This window comes from Coregonus lavaretus (genome assembly GCF_964263955.1).
Source record: "Coregonus lavaretus genome assembly, chromosome: 30".
In the NCBI taxonomy this organism is placed as follows: Eukaryota; Metazoa; Chordata; class Actinopteri; order Salmoniformes; family Salmonidae; genus Coregonus; species Coregonus lavaretus.
Genome location: NC_140017.1, coordinates 31,408,490 through 31,417,663, shown reverse-complemented (window position 1 = coordinate 31,417,663; position 9,174 = coordinate 31,408,490).

Below are 9,174 nucleotides of genomic sequence, written 5' to 3'. Positions count from 1 at the left end.
ATGGTGTATTCACAGTGGCTTCAGAAAGTATTCATACCCCTTGACTTATTTCAAAATGTTTTGTGTTACAGCCTGAATTGAAAATTGATTAAATTGTTATCCATCTCCCTGATTTATGTTGCTCTCTCATGAGCTCTATGCCATCTCTTACTCATGCCTCCACTCCTCTCTTCCCCTCCCTCCCTCTCACCATCCATACACTCTCTCTCCTTCTCTCTCTACCTCCCTGTTTGCCTCCTCTCATTATCTACACTTTCCCTCCCTCTCCCCCTCCCTCCCTCCCTCCCTCCCTGGCGGTCTAACTCCAGACCCAGGGGAGGGCTCTTTGAGGGTCTACAGACTTAATTACTGTAAAGGGGTTTTTGACACTTCGGACTGGGGAGGGAGGGAGGTTATTGGTTTTATATAAGAGCCTCTGTCTTCAAGCAAACAAAAGTATTTCATTGGTCCTTAGAGAAGCCATTCTTTCCAGAGCACCACAGCATTACTTTGTGAGCGTTGTGTGTGTGTGTGTGTGTGTGTGTGTGTGTGTGTGTGTGTGTGTGTGTGTGTGTGTGTGTGTGTGTGTGTGTGTGTGTGTGTGTGTGTGTGTGTGTGTGTGTGTGTGTGTGTTTAGAGGCTTGAGAAACTCTTAGAGAAAGTGTTAATTAAGCATTTAATGAACGCTGAATCATTTGAGGGGGGCGTTCTTCAGAAGTCTGCGATTCTCTGTTGTGGCTCGGCAGGGAGTAAGAACCAAGCTGGGCCAGAGCTGGGCCTGGGGAACAGATTGCCACTGCAGCCTTAAAGAGGGAGGAGAGGAAAAGAGGAGGAGAAAGGAGGAAAGCCTGCCTGAGTAACTTGCCAAGTTCTGTACATCACCATCACTTCCTTTCAATGTTTATCAATCACATCCATGTCTCAGATGTCTGGTTGGAGGAGGCAAAGGAGAGGCAGACTGGCACATAGACACAGGCATGGGCAAACTGTACTCTATCTCTCTCTCTCACACACACACGCACACAAACACACACACACGGGGGAGGTCTTTCCTACAGCCTCCAACTGAGAGGCAGGTCCTCTCTCTCTCACACACACACACACACACACAATCACACACCGAGTGGCGCAGTGGTCTAAGGCACTGCATCGCAGTGCTAGCTGTGCCACTAGAGATCCTGGTTCGAATCCAGGCTCTGTCGTAGCCGGCCGCGACCGGGAGACCCATGGGGCGGCGCACAATTGGCCCAGCGTCGCCCAGGGTAGGGGAGGGAATGGCCGGCATGGATGTAGCTCAGTTGGTTGTGGGTTCGCTTCCCACGGGGGGCCTGTATAAAAAATATAAATAAATAATGTATGCACACACTAACTGTATGTCGCTCTGGATAAGAGTGTCTGCTAAATGACTAAAATGTAAAAATGTCTTTCCTACAGCCTCCAACTGAGAGGCAGGTCCTGTTGGTTGGTGGGAAGTCAGGAATATAAATGGCCTGCTTCACTTCCCATTAGTCTGGCTGAGTCAGGTGGCAGCAGGGTGGAGGCAGGGTCAGGTGCTGCTGAGTGAAGAGACACAGAAAACAATCTTTCTGTTTTCTCCTCACCCTTTTGGCCCTCTTTCTCATGTTAAGTCACCTGCCTTTAATCCCACTATCACCCCTTTCCCCAAACCATCCAGATTTCTTCCCTAATTTTGGGGGGTTTAGAGTGGATATTCACATCATTCTAAACTGGAAACAGACTTTAGCTTTGAAATGTCAAAAACTTCACTTTGGATGTAATGTGCCATTTTTGATTTTTTTTATTCTGTTCTATTTACAATTATGGCAATTAGGCCTATTGCAAGCGTCCCTGGCCCTGAACGAACCAGTAGCCTACTTAATTGATATTTTTAGAAGCTCAAAAATAGACTCAGAGTTACAGCTCATACACTCTTCGATTTTTGACCTGTAGTGGTTGTATGGGTGAGGTTAACATGGTGTGGGTTTCCTTCGTGGCACGTGCGGCAGGTGGGTAAATAACACCTTGAATAAATACAAGTCCCATGGTACCCGCGCGCACCACTTACCTGAAAGCCCCTCATCAAACCCTCATCGATCATGGCTCATCTGTTCACAGTCGGTGTCCTAACCTATACCCCCTCCCTCCTTACGGTACAGGGGCTCGTTATAATTATAACTGTAGGCTAGGTGTCTCACTCAGAGTGTAATTTCGCCGAGTGCTCGGTCCCCATGGACGTTACACCAGAGCGAGGAGACCAGACAGGTCTACCGTGGACCAGCTCAGTGTCTGCTGCTTCTCACCGGTGTTTGCCTTTCAGTTTCCATCAGAGCTAGGCTAGGCTACTACAGTAGCTTGGTAATACACAACGCTAATGAGTTCTACACACTGACCGGGTGTTTAAAGTGAAAACTGTCGATATATGGCTACATTCTGTGTGGCTCTCTGGGCTTGGATGAGATTTCTCAACAGTTTAATAACCTTTAGAACTAACTTTTGAAAACAATTTAGACTCTTTCGTTATGTTTAGGCTATAGCCTAGTGCTTCTGTAAATACTATTTGATGAGATGATTCAAATGGCAACAATGAACTACAGGCTACTCACTTATTCGCTACCGTGGTGGTGGTAGGCTACGTCGCCCATCTTAGTCTCTCTCTCCCTTTCCCAACTCCTATATCTCCCTGTCTGTCACACACGCTCTCTCTCACTCACACAGAGTCCTGTTGACCAAATGAGCGCTGATCGTTTTCGCGTCTTTGGATTTGCGCTTCACGCTGGGGCGTCAGCTGCAGCAGCGGAGCAGCAGTGAATGGCATGTTCCACATCGTCTAGCCCTCTGACCAGCTGCTGTATGTACATGCATGTAGAGGACACGATCTGAATCACTATCGCAGACCAGACTTACATCCAAAGCGCATGGACAGACTCTGAACACTGACTTTGTGCTGGTAAGTGTGTCTGTACCTATTCTAAATTTCTATCGTGACATGTCTGTCTAATTCAAAGCAGTTAGATGTGTTTGCAACAGCACTGAAGTCAAGTTAATACTGTTTTATATCGCATTTATAGCCGCTGACAGACAGTAGAATGTTAATGTGTTATTTCAGGATCCTCTGTTTGATGAATGTGTTCTATAGCCCCTGTATGCAAAACGTGGAGCAGTGCTCTGGTTTCTCCAGTGGGACAATGCAACCACCACATCCCAAATGAGTGATGGTGTGAACGTTTAGTATAAACCTTATGAAGATGGACATTATTTGCTTTGACAACTAAAAACAAAATTATGTCAGAATAAGATTAGGAGGATATTCCATGAGTTTTCACGCGCCATGGGTTTTCCACAGTGTACAAAGTTAGAATTTAAATAAGACTTTTGTCGGTTCGGTTACAAATCGACTGTGACACTTAGTGAAACAGAGAGATATCCGACCATCTGCCTCTCTCTCTCGCTCTCTCTCTCTCTCTCTCTCTCTTTCTCTCTCTCTCTCTCTCTCTCACACACACACACACACACACACACACACACACACACACACACACACACTCGTAGCTCCGCCGCTTATCCTCATATCCATTTCAGTGGCTTGGATAATATCGAGTGGCCGTGGCGAGCGTATTGACTGTGTGTAGGGGCTCGATGGGGTCACCCTAGCCGGGTTAATTAAGTTAGCAGCCCGCGCCTGGTGGCTGCGTGACAGGAGAGAAAAGAAAGCACCCGGGATGCCCTGGCGGGTCTGAGGCGCACAATTGTTTGCGCAACAGCGGTCCAGCTAGTGGTAAACGATCCCCCGGGAACGCGCGCATGTGTGCGTGCGTGTGTGTTTATGTCACACATGAGTGACTGTGTGTAAGAGACACGAAAAGTGTAACTTGTTGTGAGAATAGTAAGAGAGAGTAGTTATGTTTCAGGTTCCCATTGGTCCTTGTGCAACAGTGTTCTCTAAAACTATTTCACACTATAGAGTGTCTGTAGCCCTACACCATCACTACGGCACTCAACTGTGTGCGCAGCCTCTGGCAGGCGGCGATAAGAGTTGGTGGGAACCGGCCTGCTCAGAAACTCCAGTACCGCTGAATGTGATCCGTCAGGGTCCATGACCACTTTGATCAGTGGAAAATAAACCTATTTACAGTATGGCACTGACCCGGGTCTCCAAGCCCTGCCCAGGTGGTTGCGCGTGCAGGGCAGGCGGCGGGAAAGCCAGAGACGCGTGCGCCCTCCCTTGCTACCCATTCTATACGATAACCTATTGTGCGCTGAAATGAATTGGATCATAATAGCATTGATCTGAACCTGACCCCTCGGGTGTCGTGCCCTTGGGTCCATTGATCATATCTAGGATTTATGGAGGGTGGTTAGGGACCCAGGCCAGGCTCTGGCCAAGATGGGCGTGGTGTGCTTTTGTGCATAACAGAGGTTTTCTTGTGTGCAATGTTTATGTATAAGAATATTTTATTTGTGTGTTTTTGTGTGTGTGTGCCTAGAGTTGTTTGAACAGAACTGTGTCCTAAGTGCTATCTATGTTCTCCTCTGTTTGAGAGGTGATATATGAGGTCCTCTGTAGCTCAGCTGGTAGAGCACGGCGCTTGTAACGCCAAGGTAGTGGGTTCGATCCCCGGGACCACCCATACACAAAAAAATGTATGCACGCATGACTGTAAGTCGCTTTGGATAAAAGCGTCTGCTAAATGGCATATTATTTATTATTATTAGAAGAGCTTGACAACTATGCATAATCCTGAGTGTATTTATGATGCATTTAGACTGTGTGTGAGAATCAGAGAGAGAGAGAGAGAGAGAATTTGCTTGTGTGAATATGCATATGAGAATGTGTGTGTATGGACTATGCAGGACAGAGAGCAGCATTAATATCACTCTCAGACATTAGACCTATCATGTCTGGTAAGCAGCCATTCATCAGCCTCTCCTCTCATAGTGATGCTACTCAGATCCAATCCATTAGCCACACAGTGTAGGCAACACAAGTTGATGTCTGCCCACTGCGTTAGGACTCAGTTAGTGTGTCCGTGTGTTATGATTCTGTAATTGTTATAAGGCCAGATTGGATGTAAGTGTGTGTGTCCCTCTCCATGCTCGAGGCTATCCTACCCATTTGTGCCGATGTGTGTATGTTGATAAGAGATACAGCATAAGGTGGGTGTCTGGTGTGTGTGTGTGCATGTGAGTGTGGATAAGTATGTGTGTAGTGTGTGTGTGTGCACGTGCGTGCGTGACAGAGGGGGAGAGTCATGACTCGTGATGGATGATGGAGAGGATAGATAATGACATCTTGTGAAGAAACACCATTCCCCCTTTTCCTCCCCCTTCATTTCACCAGTACACCCTCTCGCCCTCCGTCAACCCCCTCCCCCCCCCTCCCCCTCATAGAGTATCACAGTATGAGTCATAATACCCATAAAACCTAGCGGTCAAACAGGGAAATGGTTCCAATCATTTTTTTCCACCATTCATTTTTCCCATTGGGATTTTAGAACCACTTCAAATAAGGTCTGTGTTTCATGTAGGCTTATCTTGGTGTGACGTTTTGATAACTGTCTTTGAAAGACAAGGTGACTTTTATAAATATATTTGCCTGTATTTACCCCCCAAAAATGAAATGCTAATTAGCTGCTACTGCACTATCATAAAGAACTACAAATGCCATAATGATCTGGACGAGATTTTTCGAATCGAGGCAAAGGTAAGAATCTCTGGATTAACTATCTAATGTTAGCTAAACGTAGTAATGAATAAATTGCCGACATTTCTTTAAATGGACAATTCTGTGAATTGTCTTGTGCAAGTTTTAAATTAACACAATACCTGTTAGCAAAGGTGTCAGGTAGAGATGTGCAGGAGCTTGCAGGGATTTGTAGTTTTGCATGTCTACTTTGATGCTAATTAACATTTTAGAATCAGAGTAAATAGAGCCGAATGTTTCAATAAAAGCACCTTGTCCGAGAGAGATTTCAAATCAAATCAAATCACATTTTATTTGTCACATGCGCCGAATACAACAGGTGTAGACCTTACAGTGAAATTACAAGCCCTTAACCAACAATGCAGTTTTAAGAAAGAATACCGAAAAAAAAGAAAGAAAAGAGCAGCAGTAAAATAACAATAGCGAGGCTATATACAGGGGGTACCGGCACAGAGTCAGTGTGCGGGGGCACAGGTTAGTCGAGGTAATTGAGGTAATATGTACATGTAGGTAGAGTTATTAAAGTGACTATGCATAGATAATAAACAGAGAGTAGCAGCAGCGTAAAAGAGGGAAGTGGGGTGGGGGGCAATGCAAATAGTCTGGGTAGTCATTTGATTAGATGTTCAGGAGTCTTATGGCTTGGGGGAAGAAGCTGTTTTGAAGCCTCTTGGACCTAGACTTGACGCTCCGGTACCGCTTGCCGTGCGGTAGCAAAGAGAACAGTCTATGACTAGAGTGGCTGGAGTCTTTGACCATTTTCAGGGCCTTCCTCAGACACCGCCTGGTATAGAGGTCCTGGATGGCAGGAAGCTTGGCCCGAGTGATGTACTGGGCCGAACGCACTACCCTCTGTAGTGCCTTGTGGTCGGAGGCAGAGCAGTTGCCATACCAGGCAGTGATGCAACCAGTCAGGATGCTCTCGATGGTGCAGCTGTAGAACCTTTTGAGGATCTGAGGATCCATGCCAAATCTTTTCAGTCTCCTTAGGGGGAATAGGTTTTGTCGTGCCCTCTTCACGACTGTCTTGGTGTGCTTGGACCATGTTAGTTTGTTGGTGATGTGGACACCAAGGAACTTGAAGCTCTCAACCTGCTCCACTACAGCCCCATCGATGAGAATGGGGGCGTGCTCGGTCCTCTTCTTTTTCCTGTAGTCCACAATCATCTCCTTTGTCTTGATCACGTTGAGGGAGAGGTTGTTGTCCTGGCACCACACGGCCAGGTCTCTGACCTCCTCCCTATAAGCTGTCTCGTCGTTGTCGGTGATCAGGCCTACCACTGTTGTGTCATCGGCAAACTTAATGATGGTGTTGGAGTCGTGCCTGGCCATGCAGTCATGAGTGAAAAGGGAGTACAGGAGGGGGCTGAGCACACACCCGTACAGGAAAAATGTATAGTGGAAAAATGATTGGAACCATTTCCCTGTTTGACTGCTAGGTTTTATGGGTATTATGAAACCTCCACTGTGGGGCTCTATTCACAGTCAACCCTTTTTCCTTCCTCTTTTCCCCTTCCACAAAGGGAGCAACAAATATTTTCTACCTCACTCCGTCTTTCCATTGATTACACCTTCTCTCTTCCCTCGTTCCACCCTTCCCACTGGACAAAAACTGGTTGAATCAACGTTGTTTCCATATCATTTCAACCCCCAAAATCTATATTATGATGTTGAATCAATGTGGAAAACTCATTGGATTTGCAAAAAGTAATCAACGTAAGGGCATTTAGTATTTTTTTTCACTCAACTTTTAACCTAAATGCAATGACATTGTGCGATTTTTTTTTGATTTCACATTGAATTTACAATAGTTGACAACTCAATCAAATGTAAATCAAAACTAGACGTTGAACTGATGTCTGTGCCCAGTGTGTTCTCTCCTCACACACAGAGAAACAACTCTGCCTCTACTACTCTTTCTCCCCCTCTCCTCTCTTCCTTTCTCCCCCCCTCCCTAGTTGTTCCTGCCGAAACCAGCACTGGACCTAGATCCACTGCGGTGCACAGGGTTTATCTAGATTTTTTACAATCAAAACATATTGAAAAGTTTCATTCCAAAACGCTATGTATCCATTTTCAGAAATGTTGGTAAATTAGCTTTTATTGTATAAATACATTATGAAAGAGATTGGTGTGTTTTTTTCACTATCTAATCATGGCGTGGGGTTGTTCAATGACCGACATGTATTTGTTTAAAATCTATCACTTTGTGGTTTCATTTCACAGACAAATAATCATGTTTTTTTGCAAAAAGCTATATATCCACCTCACTCTCAGATAAATAAGTAGTACTGCTAGGTTTTACACAGTCAAATGTAACAAATAACTACACTTTTAATAAATAAATGTACAAATTATACATTTGTAACATCAGTATTTTTTTAATAGTGAAAAAGAATAATACAATCAAGTAATATGAGATCTATATATAAAACATTTACATTTTACATTTTAGTCATTTAGTAGATGTTCTTATCCAGAGTGACTTACAGTAAATGTAGTCATCTTAAGATACTGTAGCTAGGTGAGACCACCACATATCACAATCAAATATACAGGATACTAACATTCTATTCCAGCTAAACAATGGATATATAGCTTTAAAAAAAAAAAAAACATTTTCATACACATCTAAAATCTATTAATTCAAAATCTGAGAACAATAATATTTTACACAATCATGAAGATATCCATAAGCAATCATTTCTGATGAAAAAACACAATTGTCAAAAATTGGTGGATATATCGTTTTGGAAATAAACTATTCAAACTGAATTGTAGAGAAATAAAGATAATCACAATTATAAAGTTACTGATGGCTGCCAAGTCTAAATGCAAGGGAACCACAACTCACTGGGTTGATTTGGTAGACTAGTAACAGCCAAACAAACACAGAGCCAGATGCTCACACAACCTGGCCTCAACACACACCCTGGGCCTCAACACACACCCTGGGTCACCCTGGGCCTCCCGAGTGGCGCAGTGGTCTAAGGCACTGCATCGCAGTGCTAGCTGTGCCACTAGAGATCCTGGTTCGAATCCAGGCTCTGCTGTAGCCGGCCGCAACCGGGAGACCAATGGGGCGGCGCACAATTGGCCCAGCGTCGTCCAGGGTAGGGGAGGGAATGGCAGGCAGGGAGGTAGCTCAGTTGATAGAGCATGACGTTTGCAACGTCAGGGTTGTGGGTTCGTTTCCCACGGGGGGCCAGTATGAAACTAACTGTATGCACTAACTGTATGCACTAACTGTAAGTCGCTCTGGATAAGAGCGTCAGCTAAATGACGTAAATGTAAATGTAAACACACACCATGGGCCTCAACACACACACTGGCACACTACACATTTGATGTATTGAGGATCTGGAGCAGTCTGCCTCTTTGATCTGTCTGCTCACTTTCCTGAGGCAAAAAATGTGTGTATTGCTGTTTGTCATACTCCGTTATAGTGAAAAGCCAGTCTCAGACTGATCAAACTTCTGAATCCTGGGATAGCG